Below are 22,342 nucleotides of genomic sequence, written 5' to 3'. Positions count from 1 at the left end.
ATTTCTGCAGCATAGAGAGGCTATATCAGTCCACACATATTAACACAAGATTGGGCTCTCTATTGTATCAACACTTTTCCAAAACAGACAGCAGCATGACTAATCTCAAAGCTCCGAAAAAGAAAGCGTCTCTTCTTTGTTTGGCCTCTGAAATCTTCCAAATATTTTTTAAAAAAGTTCCCTTCTCTTCACCTCCTCCTGCTACTAAAAAAACTACAAAACCCACAAACCCCAAACAAACAAACAAACAAACAAACAAAACCCCACAAAAATAAAAATCCCTGAGAAGAATTTAAAGTGAAAGAGCTCATTCAAAAATAAAACACAAAGATAAAACCTCCAGTGGTAGATTCCTTCTAACCAGTGAATTTATTCTAAACTCAGTGCAGAGAACGGAGTAAAATAAAGGTCAGACCCTGTGCTGGGAATTCCCCTGACCTTTCAGGCTGCATGCATCATTGGTATTACACAGAATGTGCCATTTATCACACCAAACAGAGAGCAAATCTTTAACTCCTTTTCTCTTCCCAACAGTACAGACCCAACAATTATTCAGATTTTAAAACACAATCGATGTTTATCCAGCTTCTTTTTACGGCTCTGCCTCTTTGGGCTCCTCAGTTCTCCAACCACTGGAGGTACAGTAGGCAACTGATAAAGCAGGGAGCATATGAGAACCAATGTGTCTTGGGGAGATGGGTGTGAAGGGGTGGATAAAACACGCATTTGAAAAGGCCTTTTAAAGGCTTTGCTACTGAGACCTAGCCCATTCGAATGATATTTGTGACAATGCTCTCCTGAATTCAGGATCATTTCTAGGGAAGTCTGTCATTACTGAGGAAGAGGATTCTTTGACAGTTTCAGGTCTTTAGACAGCATCAGGTAATTGTTCTGCTGTGCTTTCTACAGAAGTTTGGCACCTCCTTAAAACAGATTTGGCTAGTTTTCAAGGAGCCCTCCATCTGTGAAACCACCATGGAATGGGCTGCTGCAAGGTGCACAGAGCAGCCCAGCCCATCAGCACACAGCCTTACTCATCACCACGGCTGAACTTTTCTCTGACACAGAAATTTCTCATTTTCTTCTTAGTCCTTCTGATAACAAAGTATGATCAGCTCAGGAGTGGAGACCAGAAGAAGAAAGAGAATACGGGGAGGAAGTATTGCCATGTGGAGATTCAGCTTCTTCAAAGCCACAGTGATCAGACCAGCACTGTCCCTCCTCCAAGAACCTCCAATTCTTGTTCCAGAGAAGAAAATGAACAAGTAAGGGTGATAGGGTCTAACATAACCACACTGGGAGCAGTGGAAGGGAAGCCGTGAACAATCCCATCTTCATCTAACTGTCCTGCGTTTACAGCTGCACTCCTGCCCCAAAAATACAGGGATCTCCTGAGAGACCTGTTCTCTGGGACTCCCCAGCTTGGCTTTCCAGACTCAGGCAGTGCATGGCAGGATTCAGAGCAAGTCCCCTCCACCCCAGTATAGGGATCTCTTCATTCCCCTAAAAGCTAGCAGTATCCCGAAGCCACACAGTGCCCTGGTGCCTTTCACTGTCTTCTGCTTGCATTTGATACACGCATTATCGGCACTAAGGACCAATTTGGGAGCTCCCAAGCTTCCCCCTCACAGAGAAGGAAGGAAGACAGAGCAGTTGCCAGGATATTTATAAAAGGGTGCATGGGGCAACTATATTTGCAGAAGGTTAAACAGCCTAATGCACGATATGAGCATCTGTGTCATGAATCAATGATTAAAGTAAAGTCTCTTTCATCAAAATTCAGCTATCTCAACCATGGTAAATAATAGGCTAATTAGGCATCTGCTGATTCAATGTCCAAAGGGACAGGCCAGTTCCTGGCACAAAGTGAAACATTTGTTGCACCAGTAAAAAGTCATTTTCAAGCCTGTGAACCACCTACAGCAAAAGGGATCAGCTCCTTCCTTTACCAAATGATGCTCCCCGGAGGGAGCAAAATGAGAGCACCTCCACCTTCCTTTTTCTGCTGGCAGGGCGTACAAACCGACCTTGGGTGGGTGAACCTGGTGGCTGATCCAGTGTGAGATGGACATGAAACTTAAGACCTAACTTTTAAAACCTCAATTGCTTAGAAAGGAAAAAGTGGGAAACTGTAATGGTCTCTCTGCCCAAATGTGTTAACTATAAGGTTTGAACTTCAAATACAGTCACAGGGGGACAGAATTTGATCAGATAACAAAATAGGCAGGTTTCATAACAACAGTGGTTAGTTTTCCTTGCATGGACTCAGCCAACCATGACATGCCCAATAACTTCTAGCAAAGGTACATGCTTCATTTGATTCCTGACTGCTTCCCTCCCCTTCCCCCTCAAATTAGGCTCACCTTCCTGTTCAATTTTCCTTTGGCTCTGTAGGTGCAAGTTAACAAAGAAATCAATGCATCATCTTGTGGTGGGGATAGCAGCGTGCTCCACAGCTGGTTGTGGCTGTGGTACCACTGCAGTGGGCAAATCCGTTTGAATGACAGCCAGATTTAAGAGGCGGTCTTCTAAGGTTCATTGAAATAACCCTAGAACTGCAAGGATTATATTCCAGTAGGGAGGCTGCAGATGCATCTTTATTCAGAATAAATGCCATTTCTTCCCAAGCACTCTTATCTATCCCTCACACATAGCTCTAAGATTCCTTCAAGCGGTGAAGTGCCCCTGCCAGGCGACTGAATACCTGAAGGCCACTTGGCACCAAGCAGCCCCTGAAGCAAAATTTGTAACTAATTTTCCTCTCTGACACACCTTTAAAAATAGACAGGTGGAGTTTTTTGTCTCGGGATGCCGCATTTGGCTGGACATTGGATAGCAGGGCAAGTCTTCAAAGGAGACAAGTCAGTCACCCCCTCCTATAATACCATAAGAATAGCCAGCAACTTCCCTGAGAAGTCTAATGAACTGTTTCTTAGAAGGTTTTCTTCTCTTAGCACACCGTCTTAATGCATCAGGAAGGCTCTGTATGCTCTAAAACAAACTGGCCATGTGCCTGCTGTGGCATTCCCTGGACTCCTGCATTGCTCCCCTGGGACAGACTAGACTTTCCACAGCAGCTTGCAGCAGATTTAAGAATGGAAAGTTTTGCTGAATGCAATATGGTCATGAATAACACAAGGAATTTAATAACCTGTGTGTTATTTATTTTGCTACTATATTCAATCCATCCACTTTATTACATCCAAGGGTGTCACCTCGCAAAATATGTCAAGCCTGCTCAGTTATTGACCAACATACAGTAAAGCTGTTTCCCTCATATTCCATGAGGTTATTCAAAATTACTTTAAAATGCCTACTACTACAAGAAGTTCAGGGGAAAGCTAACATTCTCTCTCTGCCCTTCTGACTCCATTTGTTTGGCTGACTATTTGTCCTTTTGCACCTTCAGTGGAATTTCAGCAAGGTCTTTCATACATATCCTGTCTGAGAGTTGTTTTTGAAAGCTACAATCCTCAAGGCCATTACCAGATGCATTTTTAAAGATACTGTGAGAGGGGAGAAAAAAGCAGAGGATCTTAAAAATATCCTCCTTTTGCAAATACGATTTCTGATGTCAATCTGTTACAACCACATTGTCCCTTTCCATATTCTTAGTTTTTAAACATAAGTCACTTTACCCTCTGAATTTTTGTGTCTTACCCTCCTCCTTTCCTTTAATTTTAATGCACAAAGACTGAATAGCACCGTGATAAAAGTATGGACAACAAAGTATAATTAGTTCAGATGAGCAGAGGAAAGTTAAAATAAATGGATTTTACTGGTACTGAAATAATAAAGCTCAGAGAAAGCTGCAACAGCATCCACATGCTTGCATACCAGAACTAGCTATTTTGTTTATGAAAGTGACAGTCAAAGCAGCCTAATTTTCAGATGTTCAGAAACCAACTGTACCTTCTCATGCCCAGGACTGATGGAAATCATGCTGTTTGTCTTGCAAAGCTTCAGTATGGATGCAGAGTCACTTTCTAGACAGGCAGATCAGAGAAATTTGACCCAAACATACATATGTGTAAATAAGCAAGTCTATGTTTAGGGTTGGCTTTGGAAATAATTTTTCCACCAACCTGTCGTTCCTCATTTAGATCTCATCTTACAGGCCACGACAAAAGCCACCTACAGAGCACATTGTTCCTCAAGCCATCCTAGGGAGTTTAACTGGTTCCATGGTCATTCTATGGCCAGGAATTTGGGTGCAGAAGGCACGAGAGGGCCATTTCCAGGAACAGGGAGACTACAGTGTGCATTGGAAGATCCCATGTGCATGCATCTCCTATCTGGGGACCAAAGGGTTGAAGCCTTCTGGATCAGAGCTAGGAACTGATGCTCCAGACAAGTCCCTGCCTTGAAGACTGAGGGAGAGTGGGCAAGCTGCAGGGTTGAGGGCTGAATAGAGGCTTGGTTAAACTCAAGACACAGTGTTGGGGAGAACTCTCACGCTCAGTCCAAACAGCTGCCAAGCACTAACCTGAAGGGTTTTCAGAGTACATAGGGAGCCAGTACTGATTTCAGGATGACTTTAAACATTTGTATACCCTAAGGTAAATCAGTATCACTCTGGCCTCTTTGTGAAATGTGGCAATTCCCTAAGCAAACTTTTTGAGCTTCACCTATGCATTACTACAACTACTCTATGAGGCTGAAGAAAACAATGGCCAAGTGAAAACTATACTTAGGGAGGGATAATTCAATGTGTTCTGTCTGCAGTCTGTTCTATCAATTCCAGTCCAAAGCATAAAAAACCTAAAATACCCCATCAAGTCCCAGTGTGTTTCAAGTGGGCATCAACTTCATTATTAACAAAGTTAGCTGGAGTACAGAGCCAGTTAGCCAAAGTTCAGCTTTCTTCTCTCTACAGGGTCCTGCAAGAGGGTGGCAGCTGGCAGTACTCTCCAGCCAACTCTCCATCACACAAGTTAGAGAAGGAAAATTCCTATCAGGTCATCCGGCCGGTCTCTGAGTTCCTGCAGGATGGCTCCCTACAGCTAACTGAGGGGCTGTGCTCCAATTAGCACAGACCCTTTTGATGCTGGCCAGCCTGCAAAGCCAGATGGCAGCTGCTTCTTGGCATTTTGGGCCTGGGTACCCAGTGCAGACCACAGTTTTTGTAATGGCCTGGTAAATGGCTCCCAAGCTTTATTCCAAATGCTCCGGTCTCTCCCTGAACTGCACCATAACTAAATCCAATCATACTTCTGAACTGCATGGGGAAGAAATGCAGATAAATACCTTTGCAAAATACATAATCAACAGGAAAACAATGTATAAAACATACTATAGGTGTAGTATATGTATAGACACATACACATATGCTTTTCCTACTGCTCTCAGTGCACAGATTTTAATGGGTTCAGATGATAAATCAATCTGAATAGCTAAAAGCAGCCACAGTAATAATTTACAGCTTCCACTGACTTCAGTAGAAGATACTGGCACTTTCAGAAAAAGACTGAAAGCTAAAATAATATTTCACTTGGATGAATTTCTGTGTTTCAGATCTAGCGAACTGCATTTGAAGTTATTTTCACTAACAACATAAAATCACAATGTCTGTTATGATATAAATTTTCATTGCCCTTTGCTATTACAATACTGCAGAAATCAACAAATTCGTTTGCAAACACTCTGCACAGAATACCACCTTATTATACAACAGTGGTATATATCAGTTTGACTAACACAGGCAATAATTGCTAAATATTTGTTTTTGCAGAGTACAATCCACTATTGTGACAGATGTAAAATCCTTACAATAATTCGCTAGGTCGGACAGGCCTCTTTCCACTACTGTCTAGCCAACCCACTCCAAATCACACTTTCCAAGGGTCTCTAGAGTGCAACTGAGCAGTTCGCTGCCTCTTTCTCCCTCTAATCTTGTTAGAAAGTAACCGTGCCACTTGGAGAATGATCTTTGGAATTAACAGACTAGAACCAGGACAAGATGGGATCAAGCAATCAGCATTTTTCGGCTCTCAATGAGAAGAAAAAAATGAAAACAGTTTGCCCTTTAAATCAGCTAATCTCTCCTCCACTTTGGACTCTGGGAAAAAAACAACCTAATAATAGCTAGTCCTGTTCTCTCACCATCTCCCCTTCCCAACTATAGTCTCAGTCCTCTTGCTTTTAAAAATGGTCTAAAACCCATCAAATTATTCTGTCGTGATGAGACATTCATCACTGCAGAGCTAGAATAATTCTCATTTCAAAGGACAACTGGGATTTTGTGCTAGGAAAATCAGGTAAACAGATTTAAATTGTTTTCTAAACAAAGAACCAAATCCCCCAAGCAGTATTAGGAGATTCAGCAGTTCTCACTTCTACAGCTGTACTTTGAGTTACCACAAGTAAGAATTTAGGCTCAAAACCTTTTCTCTTAGCTTTTGTGTTCTAGTGAAAAGTCCTTGTTGAACTGAGCAAGCAAGGAGATAATTAAGTCATTTGCCTAGAGCTGTCAGGCTGGACAATAGCCCACCTTCCTCACTCTTCTTACTCCCAGCTTGGGTCAGTTTCAGCAACTTTTATATTTTTTTAAAGGAAAGGAATGCTCACCTTATTTGAAAACAAAATTCAGAGATGTTCTTGCACAGCATTGTCATCATGGCTTTTATTTCCAAACAACTGAAAATTAGGCTAACCTTTAAATGTTCCTGTATTGCTTGAGAGACAAAACAAACATGACAAAAAACATACACTTTCTAATTTTAGAAGCATCCAAGTCTGACATATGCCAGATACCGACACATGCCATTTTCCTGAGTCACCAACATGTGGCATCCTGCTGCTCTGGCTTTCACACATTGAGGTTGAGGGATGATGGAATGCATCTGATGGTGGCAGCAATAGTCTGGTACCCTTAGCAACATTTGGTGAACTGTGAACCTTTGCTTACATCAGGCCAGATCAATACAGCCATTATCAAGGGACATAAACAGAATAAAAAGCTGTCTCTATTGCATGAGTTAACTGCAGCAAGAGGAGAACATCCAACTCCTGAAGGGCAGACTTACCAACCAAGCACAGACAATAATGTTTCCATAGACTACAAGTCATAAGGGAGGATTAAATCTACTCCTGCTGAGATTTAATTCTACAGTGAGTACTCTTTTTGGGGGAAGTCATAAAACACCACAAATTCCCTAGCAGAAGACCAATACTAAGATGAAGGCAGTTTATTTTCAAAAAATACAAAACAATAGATTAGCTGAACTCAGAACAGAAAAAGATTTTTCTTAATTTACATCTGAGTAAACAGCCTTCAAACAGTGCTTTGCTGATGGGGTCTTTTCCAGAGGTGACTACGTCTCAGTAGGGCATAAACTGATTCCTAACTTGCATTTAAACTTTGTAACTTTGGATTTAAGTTATAATGAGACAGGACAGGATCCTATTTCAGAAGATGCTTTTGAAAATCCAAACCTAAATGCACAATATTCTCACAGTTAGAAAATGATCTTTTAGGGGACGGTCCGTAAATAAAAACATTTAAAGCAACAACCTATTTAAGACAATAAAATGATAACGCTAGTAGCATTACATTTTCTGCAGTGTTATTAATTGAGCAAAAGCATCAAAACCACCAAAAAACCTCATCAAATTCTATACATCAACACATAAAAAGGGTAAACCAGACCAAAATGCCATAATGAAGGAGGGAGCAAAGCTGTACTCGCTTTACAAACTTCGCATGCAAATTATTTTGCAGAGCTCCCTTTTCAGCAATATTAAGTGCATTGTTCACTTCTCCTCCCTGCTGCAAACACTCTATGGTATGTGTTCTCCTTAACTTAGGTTTGGCTGTTTACGCACAGGCAACCCTCTGTTTCTCCTAGACATACATTTATGTGAACCAAGGTTTATCAGTCCTCATAATGTGATCCTTCCTCTTCTTCCTTCCATGTTTTGAGAAATAGTGAAATCATTATCAGCATTGTCTCTAAAGAAGTCACCCTGGAACATGAGCAACCCCATGAGAAATGAAGGTGGCAGCTCACATGTTGGACTACCCCACCTTTCTGCATGCTCAGGCGGACTTATCACATGAAGTATATTCAGATTCTGAAGCTCAGGCCATCAAAGTGACCCAACTCAGTAATCCTGCTCCACATTGCAGTGTCCTATATGTCAGTTCCCAGAAGGTAGATATACTGAAGAGAAAAGGAAATAATTCGTCTAAAAACAAGAAAAAAAAAAAAAAGAAAAAAAAAAGAGCTTAACAACCTTGCCAGCACAGGGATGCGGGTTTGAAGATATTTGGAGAAAGATTTGATATACCAGATGGTTTTGTGAGATAAACCCTCTAAGCTCTTTTAGATCAGTCATTCTCTCTAACAGCTAAGCCACCAGAAGTTGGGGAAGCTCAGGCTTTGATGCCCATTTAGGAAAACCATGATGGATGATATTTAGTACTTTGTAAGTCAGACTAGATTATCACGGTGATTCCTGTCTGGTTTTAAAAACCTATTGATCCACTGGTGTCAGCACTGCAGAAGACAGCAAGTAAAAGCTTTCAAAATATTTCTAAGATGGGGACTATTGCTAACTTTGATGCTGTAAAATTCCAACATCATGATGTATCTCCTGACAAGAAGAAAATTAAACTTCTGCTAATTAATACATTAATTTAATTGGATTTTTCACAAGACATATAGTAATCAGATTCTGAAAAGATGACTGAACACATCCATATAGGAAACAACAATCTATCATATTAACTCTGACTTGAAAGAGTTAAGCTACTAATATAGTTTTCTTGTCCGAAGAACCTTTCCAGCAGTTTTGCATATAGTGGTCCTCTGGGTTTGGGATAGTTTCTAAGCATATACTAGTTAAGGTAGTCAGCAGAAAAGCTTTAACAAGAATAGGAATTAAGTCTTGTTCCAGTGCAGCTTGAGCAACACTATGAATAGGTCACATACATCATGAAAACCAGCCATGAAATATAAGAACTTGCAGCCATCCAGAGACTGATTAATGATTCAAATAAGCAATCTCTTTGCATAATAGCACTTAGGGAACATTACAGACACAGACCCCATTCAACAGCTTAAACTGGGCTCTAGATCAAGAAAACATATGCAAAACTGCAGGGTTGCTCCCTGCAAAATAGCTAGCAATGCTACTGGCATTAAGCTATTTTTGATGCCTATGAGTCTAAAAGTGCAGTTTTTCAGGTTTAAGAAAAATAACAACTCTGGAAGCAGCTCTGCTTCATTATAATTCTCGTAGGATGAGTTTTCAAAAAGGCAAAGATCCTGGCAACTTGAAATCGTAAAGGATATCTGTTATACTTTTCAAAAGAGCAACAGTATTATTCGTTCAGCTCTAGCCATCTACTCTGTAACTAAAGCCTATCTGCCCAAAATATCCCCATTGGATCCATTAGTTACTATACCTTTCTTTAAGCTGTTAGGCAGCTGCTGTGTTCTCCTCACAGGATTCCTGTTCTCAGGCCAGGCTCTGGATGACACAGTAACACAGGCACAAGATGAAAATAAGCAGTGGAGAATCCAATCTACATGATTATTTGGGATTACTATTTTGGAATGAGATATGCCAAGAAATCAAGGTACCTAGCCTATACCTTTGTGTATTGTCACAAAGACAACATAATGGCTTCCACTGAGGATAGTTCTCTTCTATCTAGGGAAATCATGTAGTTTGTAGGCTTTCCTCTTCCCATTCAAAATACAGTTTCACATCTTTGTTTTGGCAATTTAGTGATACTATACGGCACTGCATACTGCCTCCACCAAGGTTCAGGTAGCCTCAAGCACCATAATTACAGGAATGCAGAGGTATACAGGATAATCAGAAGGGAAGAACAAAGCTTTCTTTTAGGCAGAACAAATACTATTGTTTGCCCATAAAACTGATAGTCCCAATCTAGCCATTGTACAGCCACGCCCTTCTACTTTATTCTGGGAATAGTACAAGAGACTGTCAGAGGGCAGCAGCAGAAGCTGTGTTCTTTGCCATGCAGGAACTGATGTAAGAGTGGCCATACAGAGATCCTTGGATGTGGGCAGCACAGGATGTTTAAGAATACAATGCAAGGAAAAATACAAATATGAACAATGTTTCCCCGAGTAATAGCATCCCTATTTTTGGCAGCTTCTAGATCTCCCAACTCCAGGGACGGCATTAATAGCCTTTGACAGATTACTTCTTGTTTCTCTGTTTTTGATAACTTTCATATATTTGACTTTTTTTTTTTAAACTAATTTATCTCTCCTCAAATATCTCTTCCAAGCTGAAGGGCCTATACTATATAAACTTCTCTCATACATAACTAATTTAAAACTTCTTGTCTTCTTTCTTCCTTAACTTTTTCTGAAAAATCCTTGTTCAGTTGTTTCTGAGATAAGGTTATCAGAATTGTACACTGTTCCCAAGATATAGGTAAAGAGATGAAGTACCATAGTGATGAATCTAACACGGCCTTTGCCTTCTTGAGCACAGCTGATCATTGATAGGGTATTTTGAAAGCCATCTCATGAGCTTATTTCCCAAGTGATATTATATTACTAACTGGCACTGGACTTTTTATAGTCTGCTGCTTTGACTTGACTTCCTTCCCTCTTCATCAGAAAGACACACAGATGTCTTTGCATTTATTGACACTGGCTTTCATCTGCCATTTTATCACTCAGTATCATAAGATCTTTGACTGCATCAAATAATTGTATACCATCAGGAAAATCCATTCATTCTTTTTTCTGAATAATTTATGAATATTTTGAATAATCCCAAGCAATCTGCACATGTAACTTTCACCCGATGTGAAAACTCACTTTTAACTTCATTCTTCCGTTAACTTCATTAATCCATCCTATGGAAGGATGGGATGACATATCCAATGACAACTTGGATTCTTAATTTCTTTAAAATCATTTGGTTAGCAATTTTGCCAAAGCTTTTCAGAAATTCAAAATTTGCCTTTATCTTCATGTTTGTCAATTCATCCAAAAAAGGCTAACGGATGTACGAGGAAGAGAATTCCTCTTCCAAAATGATACGTACCATTAAACCACTGTTATCCATGTTATCTGACTTGTCCCTTATAAAGAGAGGCTCTAATTTGGGAATTCCCTCTAGGCTCCTCACAGTGAACACCAAAGCAAATAATTCATTTAGCTTTTCTGCAAAGACCTTATTTTCCTTGAGCACTTCTTTTACATCTTGATCATCTATCAACCTTATAGACCTTCAGGCAGGCTTCCCGCCTCTGATGTGTTTGAAAAAGTTTTTATTATTAGTTTTTATGCCTTTAGCAAGTTATTCTTCAAAATTGTTTTTGTCCTCTATTATTATGGTTTTGCATTTAACTTGCCAGAGTGTACTGTTGTTTTTTTTTCCTTAGTTCATTTGGGCAAGACTTCAAAGGGTGCCCTTTTAATGCTAATGGCCTTCTTCAGTCTAATAGTCTCCTTTGCTAACTTCTCATGCGACCTTTTATAAAGTTGCCGAGTTTTTCAAATAGGGGTAATATGCTTACGCTCTAATGGTAAAGCTGCAAAAATGCATTCCTACAGTGGTGATTTTATATAGCTGCCATGTCACCTGAAGGTGTTATTTTGTTCTGTTTTGTGCTTTTAGCTACTACTTTTAGTTTTCTTTGCATTTTATGTTGGTCCCCTTTCAGAAGTGTGAGCCAATCTAAGGACTTTTTGGCTTTTGTACTCCACCAGGAATGACAAATTTGAGCATGTTTCTATTTATTATTACAGAATGATTCTTTGACAGTTACATCTTCAATCAAGACTTAATCCTTGCGCAGGGATAAATAAAAAAATCTACTCTTCTCTTTTGGGCTCTCTGATTTCTTGCTTCAAGAAGACATAATTTTTAAAGTGTATAAATGCAGTTTCTACATCACATCTGATCATGACATTCTTTGAGTCCTCATTGCTTCTTTGGTAAGTCTGAGCATGCCGTTATAAAGAAGCTTACTGTTACCATCCCATTTTGGCAGGAAATTTTAATGCATAGAATTTTAATGCATAGAGATTGTGAGATTGTTCAGTACTTGTTGATAAGATTCTGCCCCCCCCCCATTTTTTTTCTTTTCCCTTTTTTGCTTCTGAGCTTTCTTTTAACTTTTTTTTAATGTCACTCCTCCACTGGCGTGGTTTCCTCTGCTATTCATGAGTAATTTTACACTGCTATTCCAGTGCTCACTGATTGAGATGCTATTATGTCAATATCCTCATTTAAAATCAGCATTTCACTTTACCCATCTTCATTGCATACATTGGGCTAATTGTCCACTGGCTGGGTAAGCCTCTATTACAGCTATCTTGCACCAGCAGAATAGCATGAACAGACATAGTTAGGTCAAACACTTGGCCAGCTGTCTGTAAATCATTTTTGAATACTAAGAGCTCTTTTGTATTAAATAAAAAAGCCCTGGCAGTGACTTTGCCCCTGCGTCTTAAAAGGCAAATGCAATCCCAGGCGGAAAATTGAGCTACATGAACAAAGGGCATGTTCCCAATACTGTCTGAAGTAGGAAAAATAAAATGGATCAGCTCATTCCAGGCATTTCCACTTGCATCCTGTGAGAAGCTCCATCTCTTAAGAAGTTCTGGCAAGAGCCAGCTGGAATTGACTGCTGTATTGCTCAGGAGCTCATTCTCCTCAGTGCTCATCAGTTCAAATGCAATCATTGACTGAAGCAGACTTGTCAGTGACCTTGACTCTGACCCAGTTTATAGAAGCACTTGGGGGAGGAGCAGAAGCAAAGGGGGAATTTTCATAAGTGCATAAAAACAAAATCTCAAACCCTGTGTCTCACTGAAAAACAGAGAAGGGGAGGAGAAGCATGAAACCAGAATTACTGAGGAGGAGCTTAAACATGTCTCCCAGACTCAGGGAAACTCTCAACACAGCACTGAACATGTCAGCCACTCCCTGATTAATGCTACTTAAAATTAAAAAAAAAGCCTCCCTCTCCAATGCAGATACTAAAAGAGGAATTTGATAACATCACGGCTGTAAGAATCACAGAAAGCAGAAGCAGAAAGAAGATGCAAGAAAAGAATCCATACTGAACCTCTCTTGTAGACTCAGACCAAGAAAAAAATGTGTGTATTATATAAAGGGAATATTTTCCTCCATTGACAAGTGGTAAATTCTTTGAAGAGATGGCTCTGATTCATGAGCAGGGTGCTGGCAGATGCCCCTAGAAAAATAGAGAACATGGCTGTACATCTTCAAAAAACTATTTTAGGAGACACTATTTCCTCAGAGGGATATTTGAGTTGTGTTCAGCCCCCTAGGCATGTCCCAGGAAAATACAACCATGTTTTGATGGTAGAGAGGATACTAAAGCTTTGATGGATAATATTTTGCTCCAAGGTAAAAGAGAGGAGTTTGACTAAAGGCCCTAAAGAGCTATGGAAAGAGACAGAGCTGCTGGGCTAAAACGAAGAAAGCAACAATGAAAGTTCCATGTAATAGCAATCAAACACCTGGAATAAAAGGTAAGGTGTACAGTAGATCACTGCAAAGTGGAGGTCATAACTAACATGTCTGCCCCAAACAAAAAACAGCAATACAAAGATTTCTCAGAATGGTGAACTACAGGGAAAAAACGAAACGTGTGCCTGATTTGGATGTTTATAGCAGCAACCTGCAAATGCTACTGCACAGATTCCTTAAGTCACAGGATGCAAATATTAATACATTTGAGAAACTGAAAGAGTTAACTAAAGGGGTACTTATCTAGATATATGATAGTGAACCACACACTAATTTGTCTACAAATGCTTCAAGCAGGTGTTTGAGTGTAATGGAGAAGAACAGCTTAGGTACAAACAAAAACTGACCATCATTGTGTTGAAACAAAGGAGATTTTGGCTTTAGTCTCTGGGATTAAAATGTTTCATCCTTCCTTGAGAGATGTATTTTAGCTGAAACTGTTCCTATTCCAAATACAAAGATTACTAAATGGGGATAGCAAAAACCCCCAACCAACCAACCAAAGAAACCACAACCTGTGTCAGAGGTTACCACCGCGGTAATATGATTAGCACATTGAGTACAAACAGAGAAATTTGGTAGCTGTAGACACGTTCCCTGGAGAGTTTAGAGTATTTAACAAAAGCATAGTGGAGCATCATTCAGAGCTAGATTATGAACATTTCATGTCACAAAACAAAACCAACGAAAAAGCCTGCCTAGTTTAGATGAAATGTGGCTTGTAATTCCCAGAGCCTTTGCAAAAAATAAGGCTGTCAGCAGAGGGTGGCCTGAACAGCACTCCCCTTCCATGACTATCACTTTAAGAAGGAGCTTGCAGTTCCAGGTGGGACTTCATCTAATGGTGTCAATGATTCCTAAGATGTTACCAGAGAAATTACATATTTGCTTTTACATATACATTTTTATATATGAAGATATACCTGTAGGCAGTTTACATGTTGAAAACAAATCAAAGAGAAGGGCAAAGATCATAGATTAATTGGAGATGTGAAGGGAATCTGTAGAGGTTATTGAGTCTATTCGACTGCCTCAAATGGGAATTAACTCTATCTAAACCTTTCCCAATAAATACCTGTCATAAAACCCTCCAGTGGCTAAGATTCAGCATCTCCTGTAAATAATCTATCCTAGTGCTAAACTAGCTCTGCTGCTAGCAAGTTTCTCATAATATTGTGTGTGTTTAAAGGACCGTGGGAAGGAAGATGCTAAGATCTGAAGCTGCTTTACGTAGCAGAAATATAGAATGTATTAGTAGATCAAGAAAGAATGTTTACTCCAGAAAAAAGTGGAAGTAGATTTGTTAAAATTGAGTGAAAGAAACTGAGGAATTCTTCTCAACTGTTACTCCCACTCTCACGAGGTTGCTTATCAGAAAATGCCACAGCTAACAAACTGATCATGCACATCACATTCATTTCTGTCAGCAGATACCCAATGTATTCATATTTAACAACGGGAAGAGTTTAATGGGAATATTTTTAAACAGTTTATATGAAGTATAATGTTAGCTAGAGCATTAGTAACTCTGACTATGCTAGCCCAACAGTAAGGTGGGAAATTGAGTAAAAATCCTAAGCACCTACTAGCAAAAGCTACAGAATCAGACACTGATCTGTATATCACATTGTTAAATTACACCCTAGCACCAGTGAAACAAAGGTTGCCCTTACTACCATTTTGTTCAACAGAGAACTGAAATAAGAATATTTGCAATACTAAAAAGTTACACTTCAGTCAATAGGGACTTGCAAGATAGAAGCTGTATAGGGCATTTCTACAATGTCAACAAACTGGCACAAACACAAACATTACCACAGAAAGCAGCGACAGGGTTATCATAGTTGAACACATGCTGCATAAGAAGAGGTAATAAGTCATAATTTCAGGAGGAGAGAAATAAGAGGCAGCACGTTGGCCATTTTTCCTGAGAAGAACTCAGAGTAACATGCACTATATTGAGAATTATTGGCAAAAAATGATGCCTGATGATAGGTGTTTGGTGAAAACCATCAGGTACAAATGACAACCCAGGATATCTGAGGGACTATCTGAACATCACATCCTAGTAGGTTGTTAAAATTCAATATTGTGTTAACAATGATTATTCATTACTATTGTGTTGTTTAGCTGGGGAAGGAAGTCTAAGAGCTCTGCTAACAGTAAAATGGAGCCAGGTAGCGTGTTATGCTACAGATCTCATTACCCTATTTTAATCTGTTATGACTCCATATACCAGATGATACAGACCTCAGCTGATTTGTTTGGCTCTGAGTGATTTCTGAGCAATACCAAACCCCAAGCCACAGTCTTTCCAAACATTTATTAACATCCAAACTGGCTTTGGCTGGAATGAGAATCAGCTTATAATTTTCCAGTGAAATATATTCCACTTTCCTGCTTCAATTTATAACAGATGATGAGGGAAAAGAAGATTTTTTGAACAGAAAACAATTGCTTCCAGTCATTCAAATGTTAGATTAGATAATACTACTTGTGGGCTTATAGTATAAGAAGCCTGAGTGTACAATTTTGATGTGAAACCCTTGCAAAATCTGTTATTATACTTTGTCAACTATCCAGTATCACATTGAGGATAATACTAATAACATCATTTCACAAGACAAGCGGAAGTAGAGCCTCTAAGATTGACACAATTTGCAAGACCGACAAAAATAGAAATTATGTCATGCTCCAGCAAAGTACATATATCTCAGAGACCAGCTGCTCTAGTGGAGTTGTCTGGTGGAGAACGTAGCACTGCCAAAGGCAGAGAGGATGGGAGGTCACTAAAGCCATGCTGCCATTAGGGATAGTTGCAAGCTGGAAAATATCAGTTACAGGTTCATAAGTCTTCATTTTGTGACCTAGTTTTCCATGGAACAAGAATGCTTCCCTCGAAGTATGGCACTGCCTTTATAACTATATAAAAAAAAAAAAATCCTGATTTCCATCACTACAAAAATTCAGGATAATGAAGAAAGTTGGGGGTTGGATGTGCAGCACATGGAGCACCCCCACATCACCACACTTCGAACATGGCTCCTGCACAGTCAAAACTACTGTCCTTAATAGTATGCTCTAGATGCTGCTACTGAAGACCTAGGAAAGAAGTAGGTTGAACAACAGCATTGACTGTCACCAGTCTAAACAGTGTCTGAAGACAAGACCGGTCATTCAGAGCAGCATGCAGAGGGGCAGCAACTAAGGGCCTACGTCAAGCATTAACATCTGAATTGCATCTTTGAAAGAGATGGGGAGTTGTTTGGAGTGGTAAGAACATGTGTAATCTCCTGACAGGGATGAACAGAGCTCAGTACGAGAACAGGAGAAACAGAAGGTGAAAAGAAAGTCTGTGAGCACAGGGGAGGGCTGAGCCTGTACTCTTTGGCAATGATGATGGGAAAACCTAGAGAAACTGCTTAGCTGAGTAATACAGTCAACTCTAATGATTACAGATTGTCAGGGAGAGAATGTGTTTCCCTTCAACTGGCTATGCTAACCTGCTTCACACACCACTCAATATTCACCCTCACCTGCTTTCTAGTATCTGGTTTATCAGCAGAGACAGCAACTAGCTGGAACTCAGAGATCAGCTCAGGCCTTTTCCCCAGGCCAAGCTCTCTCTACTGTCTTCCTGCAGTAGTGAAGGTGCATGATGTACTGAGAGGAACCAACCCTAGTGAAGGATATCCATCTGCCTCTAAAGAAGGGTCTAGAGATAGATGATAACGCAGACTCAGAAGAGTGTATGTTCAGTACGTTTGGAAGAAAGTAGATATATTCTCTTTATGGAGAGGAATGTAGTCATCTGCTGAAGAATCCAAAGTTACATTGACTTATCAGACAAATGTTAATTCATCTGTAGTCTTACTGCTTGCACATCCAAGCCTACCTGGATCGAAAACAAGGCTTCCTCAGAAACAGGAAGATTGGAAATGTATGATTTTGTTCAAGTCTAAGCCTGCACATGGGATCTTAAAAAACCTCAAAAACATAAAAGGTGTCATTCAGCCTTAAATATCCCCCCCTCATGCCTGCAGTATTATGTTTACTCATCCTTTCTTATTATTAATTCTGTTGTCAGCAGATACCCACAAAGCCCACAGGCAAAGTGTCTCTTTCCCTCTCTCACACCAGTCCACAGCAATAGCAGATTGCCATACTCTATCAGTTAATTCTTGTGGCAGATGTCTGTGTGGTGGATCTAAAGGTTCCAGCCTAGCAGATGACTCAGATTTCAGCATGCTGGGGCTTCATTTCAGCTGTATGTTTTGCTTTGAATCAATGAAAACTTTCATGCAGAATAGTATTAGAAGTATGTAAAGGCTGCAACATCAAGCACCTCAAAGTCAGGAATGGAAACAGAAAGGTTGCCTATGCAGAAATCATTGAAGACTCTGGTATATGTGTACATGACAAAGGAGATGATAATTTATGAGCACACCCCAGGTGGGTGGGTTTTTGTTTTCTTTTCTTTTTGGTCAGGTCTCCATTGTGACTCAGGTCACAATGTGAATAGTGTCTAACATAGGAATCATCCGCATGTAGGACTCCAGCTTCAATGACAACAGGAGATGGAAAACAGGCAGAACAGAAGAAAGATGGCTGCAAGAAGACAAAGTACAGTGTTGCAATGAGAGTGCCAGGGAGCACTGCATCCCATCTCTGCATTTTCATTTGAGGGGTCAAATCACTTGAAACAGATTCTTCCCAAGCAGTCAGTCACTGCCTGTTCCTTGTCTTCTAAGTCCTAAGAACTCCAAATGACAGAAGTAGTCTATCCCAATCTTCCTTGGAGAAGGAAGGAGCAGAAATGAGAGAGTGAACTTTTCAAGCTTTGGTGAATGACATGAAACAAATCTGATCCCAACCATCTTAAATTATCTATCTCAAATAAGTAGGTACTTCTGATCATAACTGTCTCTGCCTCTGTTTCCTATCTGTACAAGGATAACGTATTTGCCTCACACAGGGGTCCCCCCAAAATAATTAATGCTTCTGAAATACTCCCAGGGTATAGCAATGAGCAAAACAAAAAAGCCCATGATGAGATTAACAATTCCATCCTCAGAGCAGGATCTGAATAGTGCACAGTAAATACAGAACAGGGCTGCACAATGAATACTGAAGCTAAAACAAAACACTGAATAGCTGCTTATTATGTGAAAGTTTTCCATTTGGAGAACTCAGTGTGGCAGGGGTCTAGCTGAGACAATTACATGAGCCCCTATGATTAAAGACCGTATCACAATGCACGTACTCAAGGGGACTGAGCTGACACTGAACATGCTACCTAAGTTCACTCATTAAATCTGTTTTAAAGAGTGCATTTGCTTGTCAGGAAAAGTGGTGGATGGCCACATGAAACCTGTCCGACAATCAAACAGTTCTACTGCTCTCTCTGTCTCTGAGGCTTCATGTTATCCCCGAGATAAGGGCTGTTTATGGCCATATATATCTTGAGCTTGCAAGTCCTGAGCACTTGACCCCAGTCCAAAACATTTAAGCACCTGCTTAACCGTAAGCACAGAAGGAACACTCCTGAATTCAATCAGATTGTTCACGTGTTTAAATCTAGCTGTACATACACGCTTTATTAGATTCCTTACCTAGACACTCGTCTCCAAACAGCTCTCTACATGAAGTGTGTTATCATGCCCAAGCAGAACTTCCTGGCCCCACAATTCAGCTGTTGGAACAGCTCATATCAACATCCTTTGATGTAGTTCGGACAAAAGTCAACTGAGTTGGTTTAAACAATACAGTCATGTTCTGAGCTAATTCCGCTAACCTGCTCCAGCATGGACAGAGGAACCATCTACACGTATCATCTGCTGGAGAGGTGGGAAGGCAGTGATGTCTGGCATATGGGCAGGGAAAGGTACTTAATAACAGAAATATCTTCAGCCAAAAACACATGATCTAGAAGAGCAAGTCTGTCACTTCAGTCTCATCTGCAAGACTGACACCACTAGAAACAGCTGAGAATATCCCATCACTTCACACAGGCCAACACAATGACAGTGACTTACCATCAGGATTGATTGTTTCAAACTCAGTGCCATGAAGAACTAAAGCTTCCTATCGTTCTCTGATTTCTTGACCCATCTACTCCCTCCTAAAGATGATATGGTCATTATGGAATTTGAAACACTTTAAAAATAAAATAAGCACACTTTGTAAAACCCAGAAGAACAGAGAACCGCAGGTGCTTTGGTTTATCTTTATACAGTGGCTACAGTAGTCTTACACTTAGTCTTGGACCACTAAGTGCTGGAATGACTGTAGCTATGGCATTGTGTGTGCGCCTCATACCCACTTCACTTATTTCTGTGTCAGTGATCCTCCCCCCTCCAGAATTGAATTTTTTTGAAGGAAACAACTTATCTTCCACACTGCAGCAGCAGAAAAAAAATCCTCCGATACAGCAATATTTAATATGTGGTTTTATGCTCTTATGGCAGCTAATTTTCCTTAAATGATTTAAGGGAATGAATACATCTAAAAGGCCTGCACTGAGCCATTCTGCAATAGCAACATGAAGCTGAACTTCCTCTGCTTTAAACAATCCAGTCTCTTGTGGGCAGCTCCTCACAGCAGATCTTGTCTAGAATGGGAGGGATGAAGGTTACTTTTTATTACGGTATTTTGCAGGGAACCTTACTTTGCATTTTATTTCATTTCATATTCCCCAGTGTGGGAAGACTTTGGGTGAGGAGAGGGTGGCAGAACAGACATGTTCAAATGCATAATCCCTGATCTGTCACAGTTTGACAACAGCCCCCCCGCAACTGGTTCACCTATGCATGCAGCCGACCATCTATCATGTGTTCTTCATCTAAAAGTTACACTCTGCACTTGGACAGTACTTAAAATCCTCACCAGCCGGAAGTGGTTCAAAGACAGTTTTTATTCTGACACTGTCAGGAGGGGAGAGGTGTTTTTTTTTATCTCAAGTACTTAATAAAACCAGTAGTGACTGATGCTAAAGCAGGATGGCATGCGTACAGTCCCATGCTTGCTTTCTGAGGCAGGTGGAGTGTTTTCCCCTTTTGTCCCAGCACTTTGGATATGGTCTGTTCATACAAATATTACTTGGATCAGAGGGACTAAGAATCTGGTTTTGCCTGAAAAAAACAATAATCCCTTATACCTGCATTGTATTGCAGAGGGTCTCTAAAACTGGCAGAAAGGCTAGTATTGACTATGGGATGATAAAACCAGACAAGAAGATTTTTTGGTGAGTAGCTAATTCACTGAGAAATGAAACTCTGAAGAGCCACCTGAACTTTGCTTGTAGTTTAATCCAAAAAAAGATTCCTAATAGTGTTCAAAAAAAATTAAATAACCCTGAAAATGAAATGTTGCATTTGTGTTTGAAAGGCTCCTTTTTCTTTCCGTCAGAAAGAAATGGACTGGAACTGGTTCACCTCAGGTTGATCATTGGGGAGGGGTGGGAAACAGAGAGATGAAGGAGAAAAAAAGATTTCCATTTCAGACCAACTCTGACCAAACTTTTCTTTTGATTTTTCATTTTAGCCACCACAGCAAATAAATTCATTCTTCACACATAGGGCAGCTGGACACTACCAGTTTTTCAAAGCTTTCCAGAAATGGGACAAAGGTGAAAAGACTTTTCCCCCCCCCAAGAATAGCTTTATTTTACTGACAGTGACTTTTAATAGTGCCAGGATTTGTTGCTTTACTAGCTACAAGCATTCCCCTACACCCAACTTTCTTGTAATGTTAAAGGACCTCTTTATTCTTGGAAAAAAACTTTCTTCTCGGACAAACCAGCCTGTATACTCTCTCCATCATCTAGAAGGAAAATTGTCTTGCTATTTGGGGTAGGAAACAGGAAAGACCAGGCTGGCTGTAAAGCTCCTTTCTTTACTTTCCATCGTCATCACTCTAATACAGCAGGGCTTAGGAGCCTTGGGCACAGGCACAATGCTAGGTGCTGCACAAACAGAATAGAAAGACAAATTCTGTGCCAAACAATTAGCAGTCTAAGAAAACATTTTCCATGCAATTGGATTCCACTCCCTGTGTAAGGACCTTATCTATTAACCTATCTTCCTTGTATCTAAAACCCCTTCTCTACAGGTATTACTACTAGCTGGAAGATAAAAATTCTAATTAAGATGTACTGGGAGAACCAGGAGTTAAATTAAAGAAGCTCTTATCCTATACATGATGTAGCCGGGGTAAGAATCCTCTTTTTTTATTAGCAAGGCAAACCAGGTCCTTTTTCACAGTAACAGAAGAAAAAAAAAATTAGCAAAACTTCAGGGAATTAAAGATCCAAATAACATCTCCATAATGGGAAGTAAAAAGAAAGGACAAATACCAGGAATTCCATACAGAAAAAATAATCTATAAAATCTCCTCTTAGTTTTTTGGTAGTGATTTTTTCCTACTCATCTCCATCTTTGTTCAGCAGTTTTTCTTAGGTGCCACGTTCAATAATCCTTCTGTGCTTTGATGTCAAACATTCAATAGCTGTCTGCCTCCCTCCCACTCCTCTTCTCCATATTCTCTGCAATCTATCTCCTCTGATTAGCTAAGATTTCACCTTCAAGAACACCTCTGCTTCTTTGAGTAAGCATGAGTGTGTGCGTGTGTGTTTATATAATATTTGCAAATATTATCCCCCTCCTGCTCTGCACACTACATAGCAACCCGTGCCGGAGCTCTGGATTAAACATCAATGCCATTCAGTAATTCAATTTGGGGGGCCTGCTGTTTTGAATCCAGCTCAGGACATCACGAGAGCAGCTCGATTGAATTTAGGCCCTGCTTTCAGAATTATTCCATATTTAATCTGAGCTGAACTTCATTT

General features: G+C 40.1%; 1 protein-coding gene across 3 annotated transcripts in view; it reads right to left on the bottom strand.

Annotated features, from left to right (window-relative positions):
- Positions 1 to 22,342, bottom strand: part of BEND5 (BEN domain containing 5) — a 963,465-nt gene that overhangs the window by 140,951 nt on the left and 800,172 nt on the right. The window lies entirely within an intron of this gene.

The sequence above is a fragment of the Nipponia nippon genome, unplaced genomic scaffold, assembly GCF_047370975.1.
Source record: "Nipponia nippon isolate SJK-2023a ecotype South Korea unplaced genomic scaffold, ASM4737097v1 scaffold_5, whole genome shotgun sequence".
Lineage (NCBI taxonomy): Eukaryota > Metazoa > Chordata > Aves > Pelecaniformes > Threskiornithidae > Nipponia > Nipponia nippon.
This window is presented reverse-complemented; position numbering and strand designations above follow the sequence as displayed.